Here is a 14,399-nt window from a genome sequence, read left to right as displayed (position 1 = left end):
CGGGTCATATGGTTTCAAAGTTTTCTTTGCTTTACAAAGGCTTCCCGCCTCCCCCACCTCTATCCCCAATAGCTTGAATGGCTACAAACCTTCAGTCTGAAAAGAGAGGAAATTAAAACAAAAAATAGAAGTGCTTTCTCTTTGCAAATAAACCACAACAGAGAAAGGCCCGGCAGAGGAACTGAAGGCTTTGCTCTGACTGACTTAGCCCATTTTTATGGGCATTAACTAAAGCCAAAACAATAATGAAATTGGTGTGACTGGTTTTGTTGTTGTTGTTGCACTCAACAAAACTCTCTGAACCTTAGGTTTATGAGTTGGGAGCTCTTTTGGGAAGGGATTTTCTCTCCCTATGGGTATGTGCAGCACCGAGTACAATAAGTCTCGATGTCGATTGAGGCCTCTCGTCCGCACTGTAATACGAATAATTAGAGAGAATGAATTGAAAATCGTATCCTAATCCTCAAGCAGAATGGCTGCAGTACAAGGAATTTGGGGGGGGGGGGTAGGGAGGACAGAATTCACCAACAGAATTCACACAGTTTGTGGGACCGGTCCCCACTTGCTATTCCAGTTTCTGGGCCCGTGGCCTCAATGGCGGCTGCTAGGCACTCACATAATACAAATAATAAATAATAGCAATTGCACTCTGACAGCTTAATAAATGCAACTGTGCTATGGTCCTGCAGCAGAGGCCTGCAGCTCAACTCCTGGAGGAGCTGTTTCCTTCATGGTTATTGATATATATATATATATATATAAAAACTGGGATGGGAGGGGTGAGAAGAGGAAGAGATTCCAATGGACAATAGGAGTGAAGTCAATCAAGAAAGGACATTCCCCTCCCGCTCCCCAAAACAGCATAGGTCCCACTGCCCCTAGTTTTCAGGTGGCAACATGTGGTGCAAAGCGACCGCTCAGCTTTCTACATCACTAATAAAAGGTTACGGCTTCAAGCTTTTTTTTTAAATTTAGATCTGTTGTTTGGTAATTGGAATAAACATTCAAATTTGAGCATCAAATTTCTCATTAGTTTCACATCAATACCTGTGCTGAAACTATGGATCAGTGAACTGAGTTTCTCACTGCCCAAGTGAATTCATTAATCATTCTCTCCAAAGATGGGTGTATACGCAGACAGCTTTTCTAAGCAGCTGTCTTCTGGTAAAACTCCTAACGTATCTCCTGTTAAAAAAAAAACAACTTTTCAGCAGTCTACTATTGTCTTAATGGGAAGATCTACCGGTATTGACAGGTCTGGTAAGAAGGAACTGGATCTCCACTCAACAATGCATTCCAATTTGTAAATGGTCACTTTATGGTTACAGATAGAAAGTTTTAAAACCATTCAGACTTAGTTACCACTTCTTATCTGGGGTATCATGAAGAAGAAGAAATACAAAACCAAATGCTGCAAGTCCCAGATGGATGCATTCAGTGAACAAGTATAACCTTAAACTGAATACAGCTGAGTGTTCCCACTCACCCAAAACCACATGGGCTTGGTTCCTCGCCCTGCGCCCCTGTTCTTCTAATAATAGATATTTAGATTTATTTTCATATACCTTGATGGGCTGGGGCTACTTGGACAGATTAGAGTCCACAGTAGTCTCCTATTTTCCATTACAATCTAAGCAAGTGCTTAGGTAATTGGAGCTTATCCTTTTTAAATATATGCAATCAGGAAATTTGAGACTGCCTTGATAGACCATATAATATTTCCTTTAGAAGCTCCCTGATATGCCAGCGTCTACAGGTTCAGCCATACAACAATGATCTCACTGGGTACCCTTTCTCTAGCTGCGTCACACACTTAGAAGTAAGATGAGACCATGGTAATCTTTCTTTGAAAAAATATATAAACAAGGACTTCTGGACTGACCTTGTCCAAACCAAGCCCACAGACAGAAAAATAATGTTTCAAAATGCCTTATAATGCCATGCTAAATGGCTAAACCTTTGCCCCATGTTAAAACTGATATTTGATGTGTTTGATCTGAGGTGAAGTTTACATATATTACTGAAATATAGGTATTTTCATTTTAAAAAATGCCAATGTTCTAATTCTTTGGCAAAACTGTAGATTTGCTCAAAGAGCAAATTTGCTATATCAGTGGAGAGATTTCATCACTTCTGTATCCCCCCGCCCAAAGAAAGGCTTTTTGTTGTGAAGTAAGTTTCCTGTCTGAATAAAGTGCTTAGTAGTTACAAAAATAAATAAATAAATAAATAAAATAAGAACGAAACAAATTAATCATTCTGCAAACACATAAATCCACATTAATCTCTATAGAGATTTGGCCAAATCCTGATCCTATGAAGTCAGTGTGAAAACGCCTATTGACTGGAGTGGAATTAGGCCCTTAATTTGAGAGAACTGGGGGGAGGGGGCGGGTGTGTGTGTGCGCGCACACTGTTCTTTCATTTGAAGCATCGGACAGTGGTAACAGTCAGAAGCAGCATACTGAACTAACTGGGCCAGTGCTCTCTTCACCCGCAGATTCCAAATACTATTCAGTTTTCCAGTACTAAAAACATTTCCTGCTTTTGTAGCTTTTAAAAAATGTGATCTTTCACCAAATCAGTAGACTATATGTATATATTGATATTATGCCCAGCACTTATGCCTCAGTATCCGAACAAACTAATGGTGTTTGAGAATCAGTGCTCTCATCTCATACTTAGGCCTGGTCTACACCTAAAAATTAGATCCACCTAGCTATGTCGCCCAGAGCTGTGAAAAATTTTGCACCCAGTGTGACAAAGTTAGGTTGACCTAACCTCTCACTGTACATGCAGCTAGGTCAACCTAGCTACCGTCTCTTGGAAAGGACGGGAAAACCTCTTCCCAATGTAGGAGGCATCTACACTAGAGAACTACAGGTGTAGCTGTCGTGCTGAAACTGCTGTAGCGGAGACATACCTTTAGATTGTAAGCTATTTGACAGCCAGGATCATATTTTGTCTATGTGTTTGTACTGTTCCTAGCACAATGGGGCTCCTTATCCCTGATAGGTCACCCATTATGCAAATAATAAATATATATATATATATATAATAAGGTGGTTCTAACGAATCTTCAGTAAGAAAGAGAACATATAAAGTATGTAGCAAACACAGAATGTTCTAAGCTTTAGAATGTTGCATTTCTGAAACAATCCCACCAAACAGAGGAGATCCCGAGTTCTATTTACATGAGTGTGCCTTGCTGCAGTATTTGCAGCTGATGCTTTGTAATAGAGACTTCAGTCCTCTCTGCCATGGCTACCATGGTATAGCAACTCTTAAGCAGTCTTAGCGGTATGTCAACTGGGCACATTAGTAGGATGTCCAGTGGCTTGCTTTTTTTGATATAATTGATTGCAATCCTGATCCCTTTACTCATGCAAATGATTGCATTGACTTGAGTGAGAATGGGGTGGGAGGGTGGGGGGATGATAGATGACTCATTAGGACAATTCACTTGAGTAAGGTGAGCAGGATTTGGCCCATTGTATCTTCAAATAATAATAAATATACTTCCTGAAGAATCCCAAAACGCTTCAGCAAACAGAAGTCACTTCTCCCACCAAATGCAGATACCTTTCCAGGAGATCAACAATTCACATCAGGTTAAGATATTTCCAAGATCCATTTTCTTTGTGTACTATGGGCTCAATCTTCCTCCCATTCAAGTCAAAAATCTAACTTCCGTTGGCTTTTATCATGAGGATCAAAGCCCTGTGAGTCTTACACCTCTTCTGTTGAATAGTTCATTGTTCCAGGAGTAGCTGTATTCAAATCCTGAAGTAAGGTACCACTCAACATTAACAAAGGTGGCAGAATCAAGCCCCAAATAATCAAATCCAACTCTGAGCATTTTCAGTTGCTGAGACTGAACCCACAAAATGCAATACGCAGCTGTTGGCCTTTCTTCCTATTTCACCTGTAATAATATGTATTTCTTAGATGAAACAGTGCATTTAATCTATAGGGTAGTTACACTTTTGTTGATACAAGTACTTTGCTCAAATTTCTGTGCCTAAAACGGTATGCACATTTCATTACAACAGAGCCAACTTCTGACTCAGTTGTAAATGAGAACTTTACCTGAGTAAGCACTGACTAAAAATTGAGAAAGGATCTCAGGATTTCACTCATATATTCCACATCACAATAGGAGATGAACTTGACCCCAAACCCCAAATCCAATCACTCATCACTGCTAACCCCCTCAAATGCGGAAGAAATTTGGAACCAGGCCCTTCTACAATTAACTTTTTCCCATTTATAAAATAAATATTGTACAAGATTATTACACTTAAATATAACACAGCTGTTTGGAAATTATACATCTTTTTTAAAAATAAAAATCATTATTATTTACTTAATTTGTAAGACTTATAACAGAAAGTTAGCACTTAAAATTAAACCTCACTCAACCAGGTAATATCTACTGAACTGGAATAAGTATATCATAATCTGACTTGAGGGGATCAGGTTTGCGTGTATGTACTATGTATGATGCAATTCTAGACACAATGCGGGTGAGAGAAGGCTAACATTACCCCATTTTCCAAGTTACATTCCATACACATATTTAAGTCATAAAGGGAAGTCCAGGCCTCCTCCAGAGCTGATACTTAAGCCTTTGGGACAAGTCACCTGGTGATTTTTTTTAAAAAAAGAAAAAATACTTTGTCATCAAATTCCTATTAAAGTAATTTGTAAAAAAAAAAATTAAGTGAATTTGATAACTTGACCAAAGCATATATCAATGGTAAAATGTGAGCCGCGGTTTCCTGAATGAGGTTAAAATAATTTTCAAGGGCCTTTGCTTTAAAAAGAGCCACTTGTAAAAGTGTAGACAGATTCAGGGAAATGATGTACAGCACCCACCCACAATCCCCTGACAGCTTTCAAGGAATTAGGAGCTGACATTTTTAGGCACTTTAACAGACTATTAATTCATTCCTGTTAGTGATTCAAGAGCAAAATTCACCCATTGCTTCTTATTACCAAAAGGAGTTCAGAGGATGGGACTATGGGATTTTTTTAAAAAATGGATTAAGTAGAATCATTGGCCAGTTTATTTTGTTTCAGTATTTCCCTGATTAAAAATAGCCCCTTCCCTCATTCCCTGTGGTTCTTTTGTCTCTTTGGGAGAAAAAGCATTTCCATGACAGGACCATCACTCAGTAGATGAACAGAACACACTCTAACACGGCTCTTCACAGTTAGGGAATCCAAACTCCATCTTAAGAGCACAGGACAAGGAGTGGGCTGCCAAATCAGTTGGAAGTTATGACACTTTCCTAGCCCACAAAATCCTTCCAATATCATTCCCCACAGTCATCTCCTTCCACCCAGTTCTCAGACCTTTAACTCCCCTTGTCTCCTCCATCAAATGTGTGGTATAATTACAATTTGTCATTTGTATTACTGTAGTGTCTAGAGGCACCAGAGAAGACCAGGGCCCCATTGTGCTATGTGCTGTACAAACACATGATTAAAAAAAAAAAACACGGTCAAAGAGCTTATACTCTAAGTAGATGAAAGAAAGGAAGTATTATTATCCCTATTTTACAGATGGAAAGCTCAGGCCTGGAGAGATTGACTTGCCTAAAGTCACTCAGGAAGTTTATGGCAGCACTAGGAATTGACCTGAGATCTCCTGAAGGCCTGGCCACCACATTAACCACAAGACCATCCTTCCTATTGGAAGCCTGTCTTAAGTTCCCATCCATGACTTTGCACCAGGTCCCACAAAACCTAGGATCAGCTTTGCTTCTAACAGCGCTCTAAACTGAATGTGACTCCAAGTCTTGGACATAGAAGAATTTTCCATATGGGGCAGAGAGTGTACCCTGGTGTAATGGCATTGCACATACATGCTTTTATGCCCATACATAAGCAACCCTGAGTGAGGAAAAAGAGGGGCTGGGGGAAGGAATTCAATATCCTTCATTGTCAGCCTTTGTGCTAATGAACTTTACAACTAGAAAATAAAAATAAGAACAAGAACAAGTAAAATTGCATTTTTGAAAGGACAGAAAGTGTATCATAGCGATATACTAATCCTATAATTCCTTAGAGAAGCAAATAACCTTTTCTCTTGATATAGGCACCGGGCATTGATCTGTCACACTGTTTGTTCTAGCAGAGCTCCCAGAGGTGCATTCAGTTTTTGAAACGTTAAGGCTAGTTCATTAGCCGTCCCTAGCTCGTTTCTCTGAGAGAATCAAGATAATACTGTGGTTAGTTAATGGCTTTCTCTTGTTTCCCCTAGAGCCCGCCTGTCTGAAGCCTGCAGGCCCAAGAAGCTTTCTTTCCCCCTTCCTTTCACTATTAGTCACAGCTGGTAAGGCTCACAGAAGCCTAGACTGTTTGAAAACAGTTAAACCGCACAAACGTTTGAGTGTCTCTGCTGAAAACAACAAACTTGGTCCATGTTGCCATGGTGGGGGACTCCTGCTTCTACTGTGTTGGAATGAAGAAGGGGGTGGGGGGCTGGGGGAATCCTGAATATCTCATTGTGAATGTCTCTTATTAAACAACCACCACCAAAATATAAAAATAAAAAAGGAGAGAAAAGGAGAAATCCTCTCTGAGGGAACTGATGATCTACAGTATTTCCTGGAAGGTGGGGGAAACAACCAGCTAACTTTAAGCAGAGTTTACGTCTCCAGGATTAGCCATGCGTGCAGGAGATGAAGATGATGCCACTTGCCCTGCTCTCAATGCTGTTGCTCAGCATCATGGTTTAGTGGTCGGATACTCACAAGCAGCAACCTCTCCCAAGAGCCACCCCACTAGCTGTTCCTAATGGACGTTCACCATCACAGTGCTTTGCTTTTTGTTTTTAACACATTTTGTCCTCACCATTCTCATGTAACTGCTGAAGCAAAACAAGACAAGTACCGTTGTTCCAGCTAAGCATCATCACTAGTGTCACTGGGATAAATGCATTGCTCAGCAGGTCGGGCTTCACAATGCATTGATTTCTTTCGGTTTGTGCAATTTTTTAAAAAACTAGTACCTGGTTCTCATGAAAATGAGATATTGACCCTGATGGCTAGTGTCAAGTTTTTCTAGGCAGACACTATCCAAGTTTCCTTTAGACAGTAATTTTATTAATGTACATCAAAACTGATCTGCCATCCCCTGCTATTCCAATGCCTTTCTCCCTATCTAGGTGTAGATTCAGTCTGTGTTCATCACCATGTGATCTGAGTTGCTACAAAGCTGACACTATCAGTCATGTATGCAGTGCAGTTGTAGCTGTGTTGGTCTCAGGATATTAGAGAGACATAGTGGTAATAGCTTCTATTAGACCAACTTCTGTTGGTGAGAGAGACAAGCTTTCGTCCTGACCTCACACCTCTAGTTGTCCCCTACCACCCAACACTGGAATCCATATAAGGTATCATCAAACAACTATAACCCATACTTGATGGGGACCCCACCCTGAAAGAAATCTTTCCTGCACCCCCTCTTCTGGCCATCAAACAATCCCCCCAATGGCCAACCTCATCATCAGAAGCAAGCTCCCCACAGATCAGGACACACCAACTCAAAGCAGCTCCAGACCCTGCCAGAACAACAGATGCAAAACCTGCAGACATCTCCACTGCTACAATGATCAACACCCCCTCCCCCCAACACACCTTTCAAGATCCATGGATCTTACACATACGTAGCACAACATGTACTATGCCTCATCCAGTGCATGAAATCCCCTAATAACTATGTGAGTGAAACCAGACAATCACTACGCTCCCAAAAGAACTCACACAGGCAAACACCCTATCCCCTAGGGGTGAACACTTTTCACAAAAAGATCACTCTATATCTGACCTATCAGTCCTCAGTCTCAATGGAAACATGCACAACACTTTCAAAAGACAATCCCGGAGCTTAAATTCATTACTCTGCTGTGCACTGAAAATTATGGACTGAACAGACAGACTGGATTTATTGCTTATTACAACATTCCATCACCTACTAACCTCCTCTTTTTGTCCTATGACTGCAGAGATGTTAACGGGACACGCTACCTTGAATGGTCCCTTACAATATGTGCTAACTCCTTGTGCTACACAATCTGCTCCACCTTGCATTTTGCTGTGATGATGGAAGTTCCTTTCCCAGACCCGAAGAAGAGCTTTGTGTGGCTGGAAAACTTGTCTCTCTTATCTCCAGTCATGAAAGACTGTGTGAAGTTTTTCTCTATCTAGGTTTTTTGTTTGTTTGCAGACACTGAAGGGAGTAAGAAGGCTCCTGCATGGCCCAAACTTAACAGGCAGCTGGAGAAAGCTGCCAAACCCTCTGAGCCTGAGGACTAAGTGAGGCCACCCAGAGATGACCTGTAACTCTCGATGGTGGAAAGGCACAATTTAAAGGTTTGGGGGGGGCTCCCATTCCTCTCACAGCTCCTTTCCCACTTATTTCTCCCATCTCCTCCCTGCTGTGGGTGCAGAGTAGGCTATGGACACCTCCTGCTGAGCAGGTAACTGTGGCTGTGGGCGAACAAGGGACAGGACTCAGTGGGCTTCCCCACGTCACCTCTGGCAGAGCTGCACTCCCAGCCTTGTTTCTCTTTCCTGCTCTGGGCACCTCTGAGCAGGGCTCAGCAGGAGTGCTTGGTGCCATTGCCTTTCCCAGGCATGTCCCCCTCAGCCACCGTCAGCCCAACTCCTGGCTTGGCAGAAATCATTGGTTGCGGGGGGTGGACACACACATGGGGTCATGCACCCCCATACATGTTGCCTCTGGGGCCACCTGAAGACGACAAATTGCAACAAATTGCTGGGGCTCCTCCCACAAGGAGAAACCACAGAGACAGAGAAGACAAGCCAGAGGGAACTGGGAGGAGAGCTTAGAGGGTAGGTTTCAGAGGAACCCTGAAATCCAGAAGCAACTTTTATTTATTTGGGACTTTTTGTCATGGACCCTTTTGTATGAGGCTTTGTAATAAACAAGCCCCAAGGATGGTATTATTACGTCAAATGACAAAAGTGCCTGAAGTGGGGTTATTACCTTCCTGAGAAGGGAAACTTAAGTAGGGAGATGGTGTGATGCTGCAGTAGCTCAGCAGGGGCTGCTACAGGGCAGTAACACCCTATGACACCTCTCTGGAAGGCTGGGGGAGAAAACAGTCCAGCTGAAATCCCATGGGCCTCTCAATTCTCTTCATTTTACCCATCACCCTTGAAACTCCATAAGTAGGCCATCATCCTTCTGACCAAGGATTTCATTCAGAGTTTATCAGTGTTATCCCTTAACCTTCCATAAAGGTTACCATGGCACTATCCCTATTGAAATATTAATCTGCAGAGAGAGACCTAGGTCTCTTCTACCATGCCTCATATGACCTTCTCATATGCAAACTAGGGAAATATAGCCTAGACAAACCTTCTACAAGGTGGGTGCACAACTGGCTGGAAACCCCACTCAGAGAGTAGGTTTCAGAGTAACAGCCGAGTTAGTCTGTCTTTGCAAAAAGAAAAGGAGTACTTGTGGCACCTTAGAGATTAACCAATTTATTTGAGCATGAACTTTCGTGAGCTACAGCATCCGATGAAGTGAGCTGTAGCTCACGAAAGCTCATGCTCAAATAAATTGGTTAGTCTCTAAGGTGCCACAAGTACTCCTTTTCTTTTTACTCAGAGAGTAGTTATCAATGGTTCAGTCAAGCTAGAAAGGCATATGGCGCGGGGGTGGTCCTGCAGGGATCTCTCCTGAGTCCAGTTCTATTCAATATCTTCAAAAATGATTTGGGTAATGGCATAAAGTTTGTGGATGATACCAGGTTGGGAGGACTTGGAAACACTTCTGAGGACAGGATTAAATTCAGAATGATCTTGACAAACTGGAGAAATAGTCTGAAATAAATAGGATGAAATTCAATACGGACAAATGCAAACACTACACTTAGGAAGAAATAAGCAATTCACAAATACAAAATGGGAAAGGATTGCCTAGGAAAGAGTACTGCAGAAAAGGATCTGATGGTGATAGTGGATCACAAACTAAATATGAGTCAACAATGTAATACTGTTGGGGAAAAAAAACAATCATTCTGGGTTTATTAGCAGAAGTTTTGTAAGGAAGACACAAGAAGTAATTCTTCCACTCAACTCAGCACTGATAAGAACTCAACTGGAGTACCGTGCCCAGTTCTGGGCACCACATTTCAGAAAAGATGTGGACAAATTGGAGAAAGTCCAGAGGAGAGCAACAAAAATGATTAAAGGTCTAGAAAACATGACCTACAAGGAAAGACTGAAAAAAATGGGTTTGTTTAGTCTGGAGAAGAAAAGACTGAGGGGGACATAATAATAGTCTTCATGTACGTAAAAGGTTGTTATAAAGAGGAGGGTGATAAGTTGTTCTCCATATCTACTGAGGACAGGACAAGAAGTAATGGGCTTAAATTGCAACAAGGGTGATTTAGATTAGACATTAGGAAAAACTCCCTAACCATAAGGGCAGTTAAGCACTGGAACAAATTACCTAGGGAGGCTGTTGAATCTCCATCATTGGAGGTTTTTATGAACAGGTTAGACACACACCTGTCATGGATAGTCTAGATAATACTTAGCTCGGCCTTAGTGCAGAGGAAGGGATGAGATGACCTACTGATGGTCCTTCCAGTCCTACATATCTATGATTCTATGTCCCATGACCTTTATACCAGCATTTACACACGAAAATGTTCAATAAAAGTCATCTGAAAAGAAAAGGAGAAGATCTGAAGATCTTTCCTGGAAGACTCCTTGGCTAACTGGGGAATTAGAGGTCTCAGCTGAAGGGGTGGAGATGTTGAGTCTAACAAAAAAACTTGTCACTCAAGGCTTTGTCAGGAGTTTTCTGGCAAAAACCAAACAAACAAAACCCACACCAGTTTCAAACAGTCTGAATAAAATCTCTTGTCTCCTCTTGATTGCTCAGGTTTTCCTCTTTTGTGATGTCCTCATCCTACAAATTCGCCAATTATCCACAGAGTCTTCCATCAAAGAAGCAGAGTAGGGGGGAAGTAACAGCAGCAAAGCAAAGCAATAAGCAACCTGCCTCAAAACACAATATGTGTTAAAAAACAAACAAAACAGGAAAACATTTTCCTCATTTACAGATAATATTCCTGCTTTTGAGAAATTCACATCAGGAAATGCTTTTGCAACGAAGTAGGCTATAATGTAGTTCAACAGCATTACATTGTTTTGCTTTACATATTTCTGCTTATTGTAAATTCTACCACTAAAGTGTCTATTTACCCCTGCAGGCTCGGTTTCATAGCCAGTTTATATCACAAATGTTAGGATTCATGCCAACCTCTTTGGCCTATTTATCAGCTTCTCACAGAAATGTGTCAGTGCCTTCTTCCATACTGTCCTTATGCATGGAACACACCTCCTGAGTTATCCACAAACCCTCTAGCCTTTTGGCATTTAAGTCCCTCCCAACCACCTACTTCTGCCACGATGCCTACAGAAACTAGCTATCCTTACGAGTTTGGGAGTCTTCCCATTGACTTCAGACATCGGATCAGCCTTTGAGAAGTAACTGGGCACAATTTATTGTAAACTGTGTGTTAACTGAGCCTTATATTACCTGATGCCACCTTACCAATTCTGTTGCATCCTTCCCCCAACCTGTGAACTCTACAGGACAAGGACTAGGCCTTCCCCTTTTCTTTTTGGAAAATGCCTAACAAAACAATAAGGAGGGTTGTTTCAACCATGTGGGTGTTTTGTATAAAGTTTGGTGTGATTGGATTATTATATTCAAGACAATCAGAATACTTTTTGTCAAGTCAGTATTGAGGAACAAAAGCATATTAGGAAGTTTAAAATAGGGATAATACTGCTCACTCATTTTTGTAAGGTTCTTTGAGATCTACAGATTCCTATGTAATTACTCTATAGTATTATTATTCCATCATGGTTTGTCTAGCTTTAAGACAGCCTCTTGCTCTCATGAGTATAGTACTCAGTTCAAGAAGTATTGTCCTTTGTTCTGTCTTTTTTGTCAAAGAAATTGAAGAAAACCAAAACCACGACTTTTAACCGATATAGCCTATGGCCATGCTATTGTCATCTTATGAAGATGCTGTGTCCCTGTGATACTAAAGTGGATAATTAATTTTCTTTAATGTAAAGTGAAAAATCAGGGACCAGAATCCATTGAAAAAGTGCTACATAACCAGGAAATAAACAACTTCATCTCCACATCTGATCACCAAATCCATTTGATTATTTGTCATTAATTTATAATTGTGCTGGATTTTTTGCTTTTGTTGAGTTTTGAGCAACTTGGTACATCAAGTCTCCAAGCACTGAAACTGATGCAAACAAGAGAGAAAATGTTGTCAGGAAATCTGTGCACCTTGTAGAATAAAAACAGAACATCCTTTTGTTTGCTCCAGGGGAAAAATGTGGCATTCTTCCTACAGAGTCTGTGATCAAGACGTTCTTAGAAGATCTGAATTCATGACAAAATTAAGAAAGAGAAAAGTTCAGAACATTCAAGCCACTCAGCAATTCATTTTCAGATTTGCTCTCCTTTTGTGTTTTAATGAACACTGCAGTTTTGCTTAAGATCCCAGAAAGGGCAGGAGCTGCTGCTTCTTCGGAACAAGGCCTTCTAGCTGAATACTAGTTTATGACTTCTTCCAATAAAGTCATAATTGGTTAGGACAGAGAATCCCTCCACCCCCCCCCCCACCCCCAGCAAGACTTTTTCCCCAGTGCTCCTCAAACAATTACAAAAAAGCAACATGTATCCCAGTAGCATTTCCAATTGTCCTACATGACCAAGAGGCTGCAATTTCAGGACTGTGATTTGGAACATATAAACATTAGTCATGCAGTTGATTTGTAAATTAATGTATCTTGATGCTGCTTCCTGTGCTTATATCACAATCTGTTGTTGGCCTTTTTTCAATTTGAGATCTACACTTCGGAGACTAGCAGGGGCTGTGAGAGAAAGGTACCAACAGAAGCAACATGATCAAATTTCACTTTTAGATTTTGAGGAACTACAACAAAGAAACATGCATTTTTATTTTATGAAGATGCACTGAAAATCATTACATTGCCTAGAAGAGGAATTAAGCTTGGCAAATTCTTTTGCTTCAGTTCTTCATAGACACAGTAGAGCCTGCATATTATTATTTTTCTTTTAGTGGCAGATAGCAATGACTAGTTCAACACAACAACAGGAAATTATCATTTTAGTCATTTATGACAGAGGATTTGTTGCAAGAGTATTCCAGTGTATTGCTAATCTTTTCTGAATGATCAAAGCCATGATCCATCAAAGCATTTAAACACATGCCTAACTTTAAGCACCTCAGCAGTCCCTACTATTGTTGTGCTTAACGTTAGGCATGTGCTTACGTACTGCAGTCTAGACGCACAAGTGTACTTAGCACCAAATATAAAGAGTTAAGTGGGGAAGGTTAGTTGAAAATCCCTTTTGTGTCGTCTTGTATAATGTGTTTACAATTTGCTTTTTGGGAGGACGATGCTGCTGAGTTGTATGCAAACTTGTAAAATAAAACTTGTAGTGTCTGTGAGAACTTCATTTCACATATGACCTTTTACAGTAATTGGATCTGAATTATAATCAGTCACCTGAGTCCTGAAATAGATAAAATAGTTTTTTAATGTTAAAAAGTTTTAGCCCTTCGTTGATTATCTATCAGTGCTTACAGTCCTGTGAAAATAAGATAAATGAGAAATTTGGTCTCTAATTAGACTTCACTAGATTTACAGCTTTTAATTTATACGCCAATGCAACTCAGGCCGGCACTAACACAGATAGAGATGGAGCCACAGTTTTCAATTGATTTAACAATTTAATTGCAGCATTAACATCCATTAACATTTAACTAACCTTTTAAACTAACCTCAGGCACAACCTTAAAGACTAAATGAAGTAAAATTGCATATAAAAAGGTACTAACATACAGCTGTAAGAAGCCAGAGTGAATCTTTAGGGAGATTTAGCATCACTTCCCCACATCAGCAGGAGGGAGTCTGTTTTCCTTCTTGAAAAATTCAGTAGGAAAGCATGCTCTAATTTATAGAAAAAGGAAATAGACACATCTGATGGTTATTAACTCTCATTTATATCTTCTTGTCTATATGTGATGCCTAAAGGATGCACTATCCCTTACACTGGTCATGCACTAAAAATCAATTTATTACACAGAAAAAAAAATACTGCTGCATTAACTGATAAAATCACATATAAAGGAATATAAAATAACCCACTGACATTTGATATGAAATGGAAGCAACATATTCTAGAGCTAATAGGCAAATATGGCTCATTTATACCGGTACAAATCTAGAGCAACAGCACTGAAGCGAATGGAGTTACTCCAAATTGACACCTGTGAAACGAAGGGATAA

This window comes from Lepidochelys olivacea (genome assembly GCF_965140295.1).
Source record: "Lepidochelys olivacea isolate rLepOli2 genome assembly, chromosome: 10".
NCBI classification, from domain to species: domain Eukaryota; kingdom Metazoa; phylum Chordata; order Testudines; family Cheloniidae; genus Lepidochelys; species Lepidochelys olivacea.
The sequence above is the reverse complement of the archived record's forward strand: the minus strand, read 5'-3'. Positions refer to the sequence as shown.